The 13,545-nt window shown below is 36.4% G+C and overlaps 1 long non-coding RNA gene across 4 annotated transcripts in view; it reads left to right on the plus strand.

Annotated features, from left to right (window-relative positions):
* The window catches only part of LOC120526038, a 159,868-nt gene that overhangs the window by 21,277 nt on the left and 125,046 nt on the right, over positions 1–13,545 (plus strand). For all 4 annotated transcript variants that reach the window (XR_005633065.1, XR_005633066.1, XR_005633068.1 and 1 more), the window contains exons 4-6: positions 3,793–3,866; positions 4,863–4,946; positions 12,411–12,467. This is a non-coding gene — a long non-coding RNA (uncharacterized LOC120526038). The remainder of the gene's footprint in view (positions 1–3,792; positions 3,867–4,862; positions 4,947–12,410; positions 12,468–13,545) is intronic.

A 13,545-nucleotide genomic window follows, 5' to 3' on the forward strand; every position in this document is an offset into this window, starting at 1 on the left:
GGTAAATTTGAAATAGGCCTATAGTTATTTAGTATGTGTGGGTCTAGGTCTGACTTTTTAAGTAAAGGTTTAATGACTGACACTTTTAGTGCATCAGGTACTGTGCCATGCAATAATGAACTATTGATAATGTTTAGAATGGTGCTACAAGAACATCCATTGCACTTTTACTAGTTTTGTTGGCACTGGATCTAGGGAACAAGTAGTGGGCTTCATTTTAAATTAAAGTTAAGACTTCCTGCTCAGTTACAGGATTAAAATTATTAAAGTGCTGAATGCAATGTGAGCAGGGTCTGCTAAGCTAGTATTTGGTTTGTACTGTGATGCTGAGATCTGGGATCTTATATTTTTAATTTTCTCATTGAAGAAGTTCATAAAGTCTGTACTGCTAATATCTGTTGGTATTTTGCACTGTTGATCTGAATTCCCATTTGTTAATTTAGCCACTGCTCTAAAAAGTACCCTAGGATTTTTATTATTGCTATCTATTAATGTAGAATAGTATTCTGAGCGAGCTTTAAAGAGGGCCTTTTATATTTATTAACACTCTCTGTCCATGCAATTTGAAAGACATGTAGCTTTGTTGTTCTCCATCTGCGCTCCAGTTTTCGACACTCTAATTTAAGAGCTCGAGTGTTTTCATTAAACCAGGGAGAGTTTCTATGTGCTTTGATCACTTTTGTTTTAGGGGAGCCACTGTGTCCAGAGCATCTCTCAAGGTCACATTATAATGTGATGTTAGCTGATCTAAATTGTTTTCCACGTTTACATTTGATGTTAACTGATCTAAATGGTTTTCCACAATTACACTCGACTTACTCAAGGTATCTATAAATTTTGAAGCAGAATTACAATCTAGATGTCGCACTGTCTTTGTTTTAATCTCTGAGTGCTGGCATGGGCAGAACTAAATCAAACGTAATTAAGAAGTGATCGGAAATAACTACATTTAATGGAGTAATATTTAAATTTTGAATTTCAACTTTGTAAGTTATAATTAAATCTAATGTATGGTTATGATTATGAGTTGGACCTTTGACAATCTGACAAAATCCTACTGAATTTAACAAATAAGTAAAACATTTGCTAAAAGTGTCAGTTTCCACATCAATGTGTACATTAAAATCCCCCATCAGAACTACGTGATCATAATTTATTGCCAAATCAGACAGAAGGTTGCTAAATTCAGTCATGAACAATGAATATGGCCCTGGTGGTCTGTAGACTAGCACTATAATTGTGTTGGAATCTGTTTTAATATTTAAAATGAATGCCTCAAAGGATGTAAAGTTGCCTAAATTTTTAGGAGTGATTTGCATTTTGTTACAATGAATTATTCCAAGGCCTCCTCCTCGACCAGAATCTCTAGACTTATGAAGGAACGAGTATCCATCTGGTGACGCCTCAGCTAGGGAACAGTGTCACATTTACTAAGCCAGGTTTCAGTAAGAAGACACAGATCAGATTTTGTACTTAATATAATATCATTTACCAAAACAGCTTTAGTGCCAAGAGAGCGAATGTTCAATGAACAGCATTTAAAACTGCATGGTTCTTTCTGAACTGCTGATATATTTTTTGTTTTAATTTGAATTAAATTTCTATTACAGATGCCCCTGGTGGAGTGTCTAGTTTTATCCCTTGGTCTAATTATACACCTTATTTTTTGGTTATCAATTAATTTATGGTTTGTTTCAAGACTAAATTTACTGGATGCCCCACAACAGGGATTATGGGTAACAGCTTCAGGAAAATAACAGGTGGGATAAAGAACAGCCTGTGATTTAAGATCACATGACTGCGGCCTGGATGGTGCTCTAATCAGTCAACCAGGCAGTTTTGCTGCCATATTTTGGGATAATACATAAGATCCCCTCCAGTTAGGATGAAGACCATCTCTTCTGAAAAATCCAGGCCTTTCCCAAAAATCATCCCAATTGTTCACAATTGTAAAAATATTGTGCAAATATGTACTTGAGGTCAATAAAGTCATGCTTGATTTCCTTAGGAAATTAAACGTCAACAAGTGATACAAGCTAAAGTCTAAACGGAAGACCACAAATATAACTCCTGAAGAAGTAGAACATCCAAATTCAACTGGACAAAATGTAAAGAGACACTGAAAGTAGCACAAATTCAAATACGGTAATTTTAGCTGTTGCATCTCCAGTAAAGGTTGGTTATTAAACCATTGTGGCTGATATCATTATAAGAGCAATCCTAGTGAAACTAGGATTCATTTAAAAGAAGAGTCAACATGCCAGAATGATGTTAGCATGGAGTACTATGCAAGGTATCTAGTGGGCTGTGTTAGTGAAACCAGACCTAGTAAGCTGCCAGGAGGCACAAGAGTCAACATCTCAGGAAACGACACAACTATTCAAACAATGGGAGCACATTGCAGAAGTCGTGGGCATAATGTTCAATTGAATAATCTTACGGGAAATTTAATTATGCACAGAGAATCAGCCGACCTAACAACCAACAAAGGGTGAAGTCAGTACTCCAGTGGTTAAGAATAAATACTGAGTTTACTTTCAGAATTAAATTTAGCTGCATTTTTAAGAAAATTCATAGGAATTATGTTAAAATAAAAAATGAATGAAAAAAAAGGTTTCTAGACAGACTCAAAAGCCAACGAAACAAGTTGTTTCTAGTCGATATTTAAAAGCAGTAATAAAAAGAGAAACTCTAATACTGAGGGGTTCGCTATTCCACATTTTCTGGGTAGCTACTGCAAAGGCACAATCCCCCCCCTAACCTTTAACCTGGATTGAGGCCCAATAGAGGGGCCAGGCCATTTAAAGTTTTTAAATCAAAAAATTTGTAGATTAAAATGAATCCTAAAATGAATTGGAAGCCAATGAAGGCAAAGTAAAACAGAAGTGTACTCATCATAACATTTGCAATCATAGCAAAGACAACTCACCAATACCCATATACAAAGAATTACAATAAACAGGAAGATACAAATCTATGAATCACTTCCTCCAATCAGGAAACAATAGTATTGGTTTCACCTTTGAGATCATTCTATGCTGAAAAAAAAGCCAGCCTTGACAGCCGAGTTTACTTGTGTGTCAAATCTGAGATATGGATCAAAAGTCACCCCCAGATTTGTAACCTGTGATTTCACTTCTATTGGCAAGTGCTCTAGGCTTTTGGAGAGCCTTGCAATACTTTTAAACAGTCAAACAAAATCACCTCTGATTTACTTTCATTCAGCAGGAGGAAATTATGTGTCAACCAACCTTTAATCTTCCTCAAGCTGTGGGAAATGGTCTTCAAAGAGCACATATTGTTAGGTTTCACAGACCAATAGAGCTGAATATCATCAGCATAAAAGGGATGAGAAATATTGTGTTTCCTAATGATCTGCCCTAGAGGTAGAATATGCAGTAATTTTTAAAAAAGGTGCATGACATTGATGCCCAATTCAGTGTTGTGTCAGGCAAGTGCTACTTAATGCATTCAAGGTTTGCTTGCTCAACATGAGCCCCTGATTTTGCTTTCATAATCCTTCCCAGATGCCAGACAGGTCACCCCAAGGCAGGGATGCAGACTGAAGCCTGTAATCTGAAGAAATGGTCAAAAAGCAAACAATACACAGTCAATAGTATGAAAACACTGAGACAAAAGACAAAATCCAACAGACAAGTCCACAAAAACACTAAACATTACATATAAGAACAAAATTCACTAAAAGTAGTCTTCAAGGGAAAAATGCAAAATGTAAGGGTGAAGTAGTCTGGCCAGTCTCTCTTTTCTTATCTTCTGTGTATTCTCTTCTAGCTATAATCATGTGACTGTAGTGACATTCAACAGATGAAGATGGCAGGAGCCAGAAGAAACATTTCCAAGGAAAGGTGGGGCTGGTGCAAAGCTGAGAATACGTCCTCACATTTTGGTTCCTGCCTTATATTCAGTTGTACTTGAATAGGTTCTGACCTCCCAAGCTCCTCTACTGTAATAAATGTATTCCAAAAACCAATACATTAATTAAAGTTTGGAAATGATGCTTAGCATAAACATATTTAAACTGTGCAGTTTTCCTAAAGTTATCCCATTAAAACACAGAAGGGATACCCATTTCGTAAGTGCCCATATGGGACTTCATTCTCAGGAAATGTACCTTCATATATGACATGTTTAATGTCCTCTTAAAACTCATAATCTGACAACTGCTTCTACTACTGTATATCCCACTTAAGTGGACCTTGAATGCTCAGGTAAATAAACATTTATTTTCCAACTTATGAAGTTTATTAAATCTCAATCGACACAAAAAAGCTAAGCATTTTTTTCTGTTGCTCATTTTGTCATTTGACAAAAACATTGCATGTGGATTGCTACCAGCTGTCAGCTGTAGAGGGAGCTCGAGCACCTCATTTGGCACATTTATTTATTATTTTCTTCAAAAATTTTCTTCACTGACCGAAAGACTCCAGAGATGCTGATTCCTCCAAGCATGACAGCATTGCGGAAAATTCCAGAAGTCATGCCCTGACAGGATTTCATGAATGCAAAGAAACATTACTTTATTAGTTGTAACTTGCATGGCAGGTGTGTGCCAATGAATTGGATAAAACTGGTCCTAGTTTAAAAGATAAATATTATTATGACTGATAATATACTAATATGGCATTCTGTATTATATTTACAGGAAGATGTAAATAATATGGTGTTTAGACTATCCTTATTGCTGTTATTGGTCAAAGAGTTTTCATTTACATACTAACAACAAACAGCCCTTCATTACTGTGACTCCATGCTTTTGGCCTTCTGTTATTTTAAGACACTGTGTCTTCTCCTTTATAATCTTTAACAATATGGTTAAAATTTTTCCTTCTTCTCTTTGGCAGATTACACTGTAATACACATGATATGTTGAAGTCCATCAATCTCAGTCCTGGAAAGTATGTCTCGATCAAAGCCACGACTCACTTGTGAGTACAATTAAACTGGTTGTTAAAACATGTTTTTTAAGAAAATGAATAATTAAGAGTATGTAAAGGGTGGATGCAGAGCAGGGCTGAGACCGCCACTGCACAGGAAAGCCTGCTGCCTCAGGGAGGATGACTAGTAACTGAGAGGAAGTGTTGCCCTGTGCAAATATCTTGCTAGTGTATTTGCAAGCAGTTTGAAACCTAAAAGGCAGTGGGAAGTCTGCATGCTACCTGAAATATGGTCGAAAAAAGACAAGCTGTACATTGTGGCAGTCTGCAGTAGATCTACATCTTATGATGGATATAATCTCAATTAATTGATAGAGCATTTTTCAAACTGGCTAGACTCTTCAGAACACCATAGGCATTTCCTTATTTTTTTGTCATTTTCCCAGCTACCGGCCACCTGTCCTTCACTGTCCAGGCCTGTCCTGTCCTAGTCAAGACTTCCTAAGCCTCCCTTCTTGTTCTCCTAATATAATTGAAAATGTCCTCACCACGGTGAAGTGGAAAGTTCTTTTTGTCATCAAAACATTCCTGTCTCATTTCTTTATATTTTACAGAGGATAACCGATTGTATCTCATCTCTTTTATTTTCCATCATAGTAACTACAGTAACTAAGTGCTTTTACCTGCCAGGTTTTCCTATGTTGACCATGGTACATAGGGTCATTTAACCTGCTTAGGCCTTGATTTAAACAAAATATATAAAAACAAGTGTACTTTGGATGTGTTCTTGGGATGGAGTGCAATATTGAAATGGGGCCAAATAAAACAAAGTGGTGGACAAGAATGACTCTTATTGCCAGCTAAAACTGGCCAAGACTGATGTTTGAAATGTGGGCAGCTATTGCTGTTAATGGAAATACATAGTGGCTGGAAGGTGAATTAGCTGTGGTATCTCTAATGAGGCCTCTTCTTTAGCAAGGGACCTCGTCACTGTGTATGGATTTGTTCTCTCAAACCAAATCATATTCTCTGCTAGTGTTTCTACTATTCCCATATTCTCTGCTAGTGTTCCTACTATTCCCAGAGTCACTCAAATGAATTCCTACATGTACTTGTACTATTCTAATTTATTAGGTGTATACACTACTGAATGTAATAATGGCTACTGGCCTGCATAGATATACACAAACCTTTATTGCTCGCTTCTTGAAGGCCTCTATTTAAAGGGTGGAGCACCCGTAATCTTTTCGATTATAAGGGTCACTTCTCCATATATGCTCTCCTGACATTATGGTAATTGCGATTTTTTTACTTTATTTCATTTCTTTGCTCCCTTTTTTACTTTCTCATATAAAGTATAGGGAAAGTATTGGAATCGACAAAGATCCAATGTTGAGTTTTTGATGAATCTTGACGTTTTAGACCTCCCTGACTTTCTTGTATACAAAGTATACAGAAAGTATTGGAATCCTCCAAAAATTCCATTTCGAGATTTTGATGAATCTCAACGTTTTAGACCTCCCCGAGTCCAAAAATACCATAAAGAATGTCATGGGTGAATTAGTTCAGATATGTTTCTAAGGTTAGGCTTAGGGTTAGGGTTAAGACTAGGAAAACAGTTAATAGTTTACACATACTGGGGCTTTTCAAGAGGCTGCTGGACAGAATGTCAGAGCACTCACTGAGATATATACATTTTTATTACACCAAATTCTCTCATCACATGACAGCTACATAAGAGATTTTGCCAAAGTATCCCAGTGACTGTGCACCAAATGATTCTTCTCTTCTGTCTGTTGCTGTTGGAATGTGATATGGCTCCTGTGTCCCAGGCCTTGGATGAAGCTGGTATAAAAAAACGTATAAATGCATACATTAATTAGGTTGTCCCATTTTTAAGTTGTTCCTGCTTGAGCCTATTTTATTATCCAAGCCCATCTCACCACCACTATCTACAGTTAAATTGTTCTGCCATGATGCCAGCTGAAGCACATTGGGAACTGGAAACAGACAAATAAATGAGTTGGAGCTTAAAAGAGAAGTTATTTCACAGGATATAAAATTATTTACCTTTGTAAGTTTAGTATGCAAAGCTACCTTCCACCGTATGTTTTAATTTGTGTAATGGTCACACATTTCCTGCACATTTGAAGGGCATTGATGTAATCAGTTTTCATGGCAAATTTTCTGCCAAGGCCACTAGTTAAGGATTCATCTTGAGTGCCAGAGATTTGCAAGGTGAGATTTTCTTTATTTAATTAATGCTTGAGAAGGTCATCCCGCACAGAGGTGTTTGCTCATGACCTTAACGCAGAATAAAGGTTTGTTTATTTACCCTGAAAACAACAGGATGCAAAAATCTCATCAATTAGTTGTAACAGGAGCCGAACAAGCAAAGTGTCTCTTTTTATATGCAAAAAAACTTAAATTTGTTTAATTTTTAGCACAGAATTTCATTCTGTATTCCCTAACATTTTAGATATTTCATACTTTTTCCACTGTAAAAACTATACTACTCCAAGCACACTGTGGTATAGGGTGGTGCAGCGTTTAGCTCTGCTGTCTCACAGATTTCAAGTCCTGCTTTTGAATCCTATATATGCTTGCTGTTTGTGTGGAGTTTGCAAGTTTCTTCCATGTATGTGTTTTTTTCTGGTACTCTAGCTTTTCTCACACATTTCCAAAAATGTATGTATTTGGTCAATTCTATCCTAATTCCTAATTCTAAGTTAGGCAATTCTAAATTGGCCTAATAAGTGTTTATTTGAATGGGCACTATGATGGACTGGTTTCCTGTGTGACACTAAACTGAAAAAAGGGGAAGAGACTGCATAATAAATGGAAAAAAGACAAGAACTTTACTGCCTTCAGAAACAGACCTTACCATGGGCAACCTGCACCCAAACTCAAAAGGCTGGCTTCAGAGGAGAGGATAACTGTAAACACTTTGGATAAAACAGTGTTCCTTAAATTTAAAGAGTTTATTAATTAACCAATTTAAATCGGCTTAGGACCATTTTGCTTGGTATCTGTCTTATGATTGTTTACATGCCGATTGTAAGTTACTTAGTTGGGTTTCATTTTTGTTTCTTTGGGTAATACTTTAGCCTGCTCTCAATCTACTCATTTTTATATCTTCTATTAGGTCCTTAATTTCCTGGCTTCATTTCCTTTGGAATGAGCCTCTTAAATCACAACACCTTATTCCACAGTGAACCAGCCTCACAACTCCTAGTCCTACTATAGAGCACATTGTAGCAAAATTCCAGAAGTGTACACTTGAGTGATTTCTGTCAAGCCTCACCCCCCCCGTAAATGTATAGACTATGTTTGTCAAGTTTCTTTATGACATTTGAATAATTGATCCTAACACTGACTGTGGCATGTATTGCCTTTTCCTCATATGATGTCAACCCTGGGATTAGAATTAAAAAAAAAAAAAAGTTTTGACAAGAGCAGGTCATTTAGCCTAACCTACCTCATCAATTTCCATTCACTTGACACAAAAATGTCAAGATTTGAAGGCCCCCAAAATACTACTATCTGTCAGACAAATTGGCAACTTATTCCACCTATCTGTGGTTCTTTGTATGAAGAAATACTTTTTTGTGCAGAATTTTATTTTAAATTAACTTTCATCTGTTACCTCTGTTCTAGTTGAAAAACTAATTTTAATGTAACAGGTGGCATCTACCAGCAAGGTTTAGGAGAAAGGTTGCAGAGGCTTGAGTTACAGTAAATGGTTGTTGTTAGTAAAAAAATAAATTAACATTCATTCATTTTCTGAAGTTATTTGTTCTGTTTTAAAAGTGAGCGAGGCAGGGTTAAGGTATATTGCTCATGACTGGGAAATTAAGCCAAATATACATGGTCACTTAATGTGCTAGGGTCACAGCCAGTCATTATAAAGAAATCAGAAGTACTGAAGTGAAATATGAGTGGGAAAAAAATGACAGGAAAAATGATAAGGTGAAAAGTCCAAAAAGCTGAAGCACTATTTTGCAAGAACAACACACCATAAAGTCCTTTATAGAATCTAGAATCTTGGACGTTAACAGTAGCATGCAGCTATCTTAAATCCCATTGTGTTTGTGATGTCATGGCTTCAAGCCATCATGAGGTAGCTAAGGTGAGTTGTTACTCACAGCAAAAACATCCAAAATGACTGTACCCTTGAAGCAAAATGTAGTGACAAAATCAACAAAGCAACAGTAAAAATTTAAATAAGAGATCAAAATTAAAATGAAGCTAAATAAACAGTGCAGAAATTTTTATAGCATATAACAAAGCTCTAAATCATTATAATAACTGGGCAAATCTTAAAATGGCAGCATTAAGCTCAAATTTGATTTCCTAAATCAGAACTTATGTATCTATCAATTCTTTGGTGTTTAATGTTTGATAATAGTTTGTTTCCTGTGTTATTCGTGCAATCTTTGCTGTGCTTTTGTTCCTAACATACTCTTTTGAATCACTGTAAAAGTGCTGTAGAAATAAAATGTATTAATATTATTATTATTAAGGTTGTGGCCAAGCAAGGCACAATATAAAAAAGAGAGAGCTTGATCATTTGTTAAGCATACAGAAACGAGGTAGACTCATACATGATGTTTATTTTTCTCTTCATCGAAGTTCATGCCAGTTTTAATCTCAAAACTGTTATGAGACTCCAGTATTGAAGCAGTGTGAGTGAATGACATGAAGCCCCCTAATTCTGTGAGGTGCAGTTATGTTTAGAGAGTTTAATTAATTATTAGTAATGTGTGATCGCTTATAATAAAAAACACAATTTTCAAAATACTAATGCCTACTTTTCACTTTAGTTCACCAGTGTCTCCTGAAGGACTGGATGTTAGACTGTCCTGCAAAAATAATTGTACTGCACACCATCATATTTTGTCCATCAGTTACTAATATAAATCGTCTATATAAGTGAAATCGTAATATCCTCTGTCTGTCTTTTGATTTTGTTTTGGCTTTGTTTGATGTTATTTATCCATTTGAATCACTAAAGGTTTCATTTCAACCCTCATATAGCATCTTGTCTGTTTGTATGTTCGCCAATCACACAAAAATGATTGAACCAATTTTCACTAAATTTTGCATATAGGTTTCTGTTGGTCCAACTTAAAATATTGGTTGTATGGCATGTCAAAAAATGTTAGTCTTAATGACATCTTGCTTGCATAATGAAGATGAACCAACATAGAATCCAGGCTACAGCATGTTTTAAAAATGTAATTGAGAAGTAAAGGGGATGAGGCAGGCAAAAATACATCACTCTAAATTTGCTGAGTCAAAGTTCATGAAATTTTGCATACATATTATTGTTAATGCAATTTAAAAGCTCAAATTTAATGCCTTTTAAAGGTTCTGTTAAGAAACAGGATTTCTCGTGCACATCCAAAACCATGTCACATATTGTGCCAAAACGGTTCAGCTGATGCAAATGAATTTGGAATATTGTTTAGTTTTGGCCTTGTAGATGGAACATTACATCCCACATCAGTGATTAAATGGAAATCACGGATGGTGTGACCAACACAAAAATCGTGCATCACATGTCTTCTTTTTAGAAAGTTTGAATTTACATTATTGTTCATGTCGTTGAAAATGTAGGCTTCTTGGTTGGTCATTTTTTAACCCGATGTATCCTAACACAGGGTCACAGGGGTCTGCTGGAGCCAATCCCAACCAACACAGGGTGCAAGGCAGGAACAAACCCCGGGCAGGGCGCCAGCCTACCACAGAGCACACACACACCAAGCACAATTTAGGATCGCCAGTGCACCTAACCTGCATGTCTTTGGACTGTGGGAGGAAACCCACACAGACACGGGGAGAAGATGTAAACTCCACGCAGGGAGGAAGTGAACCCAGGTCTCCTTACTGCAAGGCTGCAGCGCTACCACTGCGCCACCGGGCCGCCTGGCTTCTGGGTGTTTTAAGAATTTCACTGAGGAGTGAAACACAGAAGACCAACACTATTAAAACCATGCATTATTCCAAACCAGCTAAGTGGATGCTCATGTCATTTTGCGTGTATGTTCCAGTTAGTCCAGCTTAACACAAACAGGAGCTCAGTAGAGGAAACAACACAAAATCCAATAGTTTTGTCCAGCTTACATGTTGTATGAATGATTAATTTCTTCAATGAACCCTCCAGTTTATTAATGAGGGGTTAAACATATATTGATGAAACCACACTAAACCAGGAAATACAAAGAAAAAGTGTTCATGGTTCTAACCCAGCAAGGAGTTTAATTATGAAGTGTGTAATGAAGGAGTGTAATTATGAAATCCAACCAGATACAAAAAGAATAAATATTTGACTGATGAGAAAAGAGAAAATGATCGAGAGGCAGTGTATATTATGGATGGCACATTTGCATTTCAAAAGAGTCAACATTTAAAAAACAGAAGTATTTCCTTTAGGGCAATGCCATGCAAAAAAAAAAAATAACCATAAATGTAGGGGAAATTGCATGTAACAATCCATTTAAAGAAAACAAGATCCATCCAACAGAGTGAACTACTGGATGGGCAGAAATCAGCTTATTCACTTTAATAAAGTGTATATCTGTGGTTGCTCTATCTCTGTTATGTGCCGTTTGGTATGGGATTCTTAAAAGCAGTGCTAATGTTTGTGATGCTCCATCTGTTGGAATAGAAAAAGCAATGCATTTTATTACTTCATCCATTACAAAATACATTCCAGTAGATGGTGCACTGTAAACGTTAAAACTGAATACACCCAACATAGGGTAATTGCTGGACGTACATAAATCAGCTTATATGCTATAACAAAGTGTGCATCTGTATGTCTGTCCAGTTGCTATTACTCTATTATATGCCATTTGTAATGGGATTCATAAAAGCAGAGCTAATATTTGTGATGCGTCACATGTTGAAATGAAAAGTGCAATACATTTTATTACTGTTTGCATTACAAAATACTTTCCAATAGATTGTTCACTGTAAATAGTAAATCTGAATATGCTGAGATCTACATTGATTATTTCGATTATAACCTGTCTTAGATGGGTAGCACAGCTAGTATATATACTGTATAAAATACTAATGTCTGTCTGACATGTGATTACATTGTAACAAGTGTAGAGAGTTTACTGTTGTTTATATCTAACCTAGGTTCCTGTGTTTCACTAGTGAGTATTAAAAACAAGAAGAATGAACGGACAAATGTGTGCTATTATGTGCTGTGGATGCTAAAACTAGTTTAGAGTCACAATATCAAGGCTTACTTTTTATATATGGCAATGTTTGAATCTGCCTCTCTCTTCTTATTGATCAAGGCATTAAAGCCTGAATAAGGCAACTTTGGTCTGGACGTGTTATAGCAATCAGGTCTTTGTTCCCTTTTTTTATTGTAGTGGTATTTGAGAAAGTTTTACAAAATCATAAAACAGCACAAAGAACAGCATTCAAAGCAATGCTTTGCTGCCCTGCATGTCTAAACCTGTTTTAATAGTTTTTTTTTCTTTTACTTTTTGACAGGCTTGTCAAAGGAAAACATCCTGAGGCATCAGGATTAAGAGCGATGAAGACAGGAAGGTATGTAGGGTGCATATCGAAGCACTGAATCTATGTGCTCACCTTGAGGTCACTGACACTATTAAAGAAATGGCTGAGCAGGACAGGGTAGGCATGACATCCTTTTTTGTTTTAAATCAGCAAAAAAGTGTTGTACACTGGAAATTATTGCAGTCCTTGAAGTGCCAGGATACAAATGACATAAAAGAGCAGGGACTGCCGTGTCCTGGCAAAGAGCAGGGTGACTGACAGAGACGCAGTACTCTGGGGATTGTTGAATGATTGGTTTGTTTAACAGTAGGGACTTTGAATAGAATATGCATAACTGAGTTCTTACCTAATTATTTTGATTTATGGTTTTTGGGTGTTAGCTTTTTTAACCCTCTCTTTTGCTCATTAAGCTAGTGCTGAAAAGGATAATTAAGGCAGGGGCTCTCCCATCCCAAGGCTATTAATGGTGGACCTCTTGTCCAGATTTTTACAAAGACATGAGGGAATTTGAGATTCTGTCACAACATAGATAAAAGGCCTGAGGCCAAAAGAGGTCAAGCTGAAGAGGATGTCAAGCAGTGGTGGGAATCTGGAGGCATAAAACTTGAGCAGCGCTTAACCCTCTCTATGCTGAATGGATGGTAGGGCTTTGCAGTTTATACTCGTGTGGTGTTTTAAATCGGAGGAGTGTAAGAGCATTGGACCTGTGTGTTATAGGGGCAATTTTGTGTGAGTCATCTCAATTATGATTTGTAAAGAAGTTCAAAAAGAGAAAAAACAACATGGAAATTGTTAGGGTGTTGTTCTGGCTTTGTTTTTTTATTTGTTTGTTCATTCTTTTTGTTTTTATTTAAGTATAAATTTGAATGTTATGTTATTAATTGTTGGTTTTGTTCTACATGTTTTTATTTATTTAATATGGTGTTATTTTTGTGTGTTTCTAATTTTTTTGTATTATGCTAAAGTTGTGTGTAATATTCTTTGCTATCAGATCTGCCTCCTTTATGTGGAGCCTAAGGACTACCTAACAGTGCAGCTAGTGGACTGCCCCAGGTATTTAAGGAGAAGCTGAAATTCTCACTTCAGCTTTGGCATTGTTTAGTTTGAT

Source organism: Polypterus senegalus, chromosome 3, assembly GCF_016835505.1.
Source record: "Polypterus senegalus isolate Bchr_013 chromosome 3, ASM1683550v1, whole genome shotgun sequence".
NCBI classification, from domain to species: Eukaryota; Metazoa; Chordata; class Cladistia; order Polypteriformes; family Polypteridae; genus Polypterus; species Polypterus senegalus.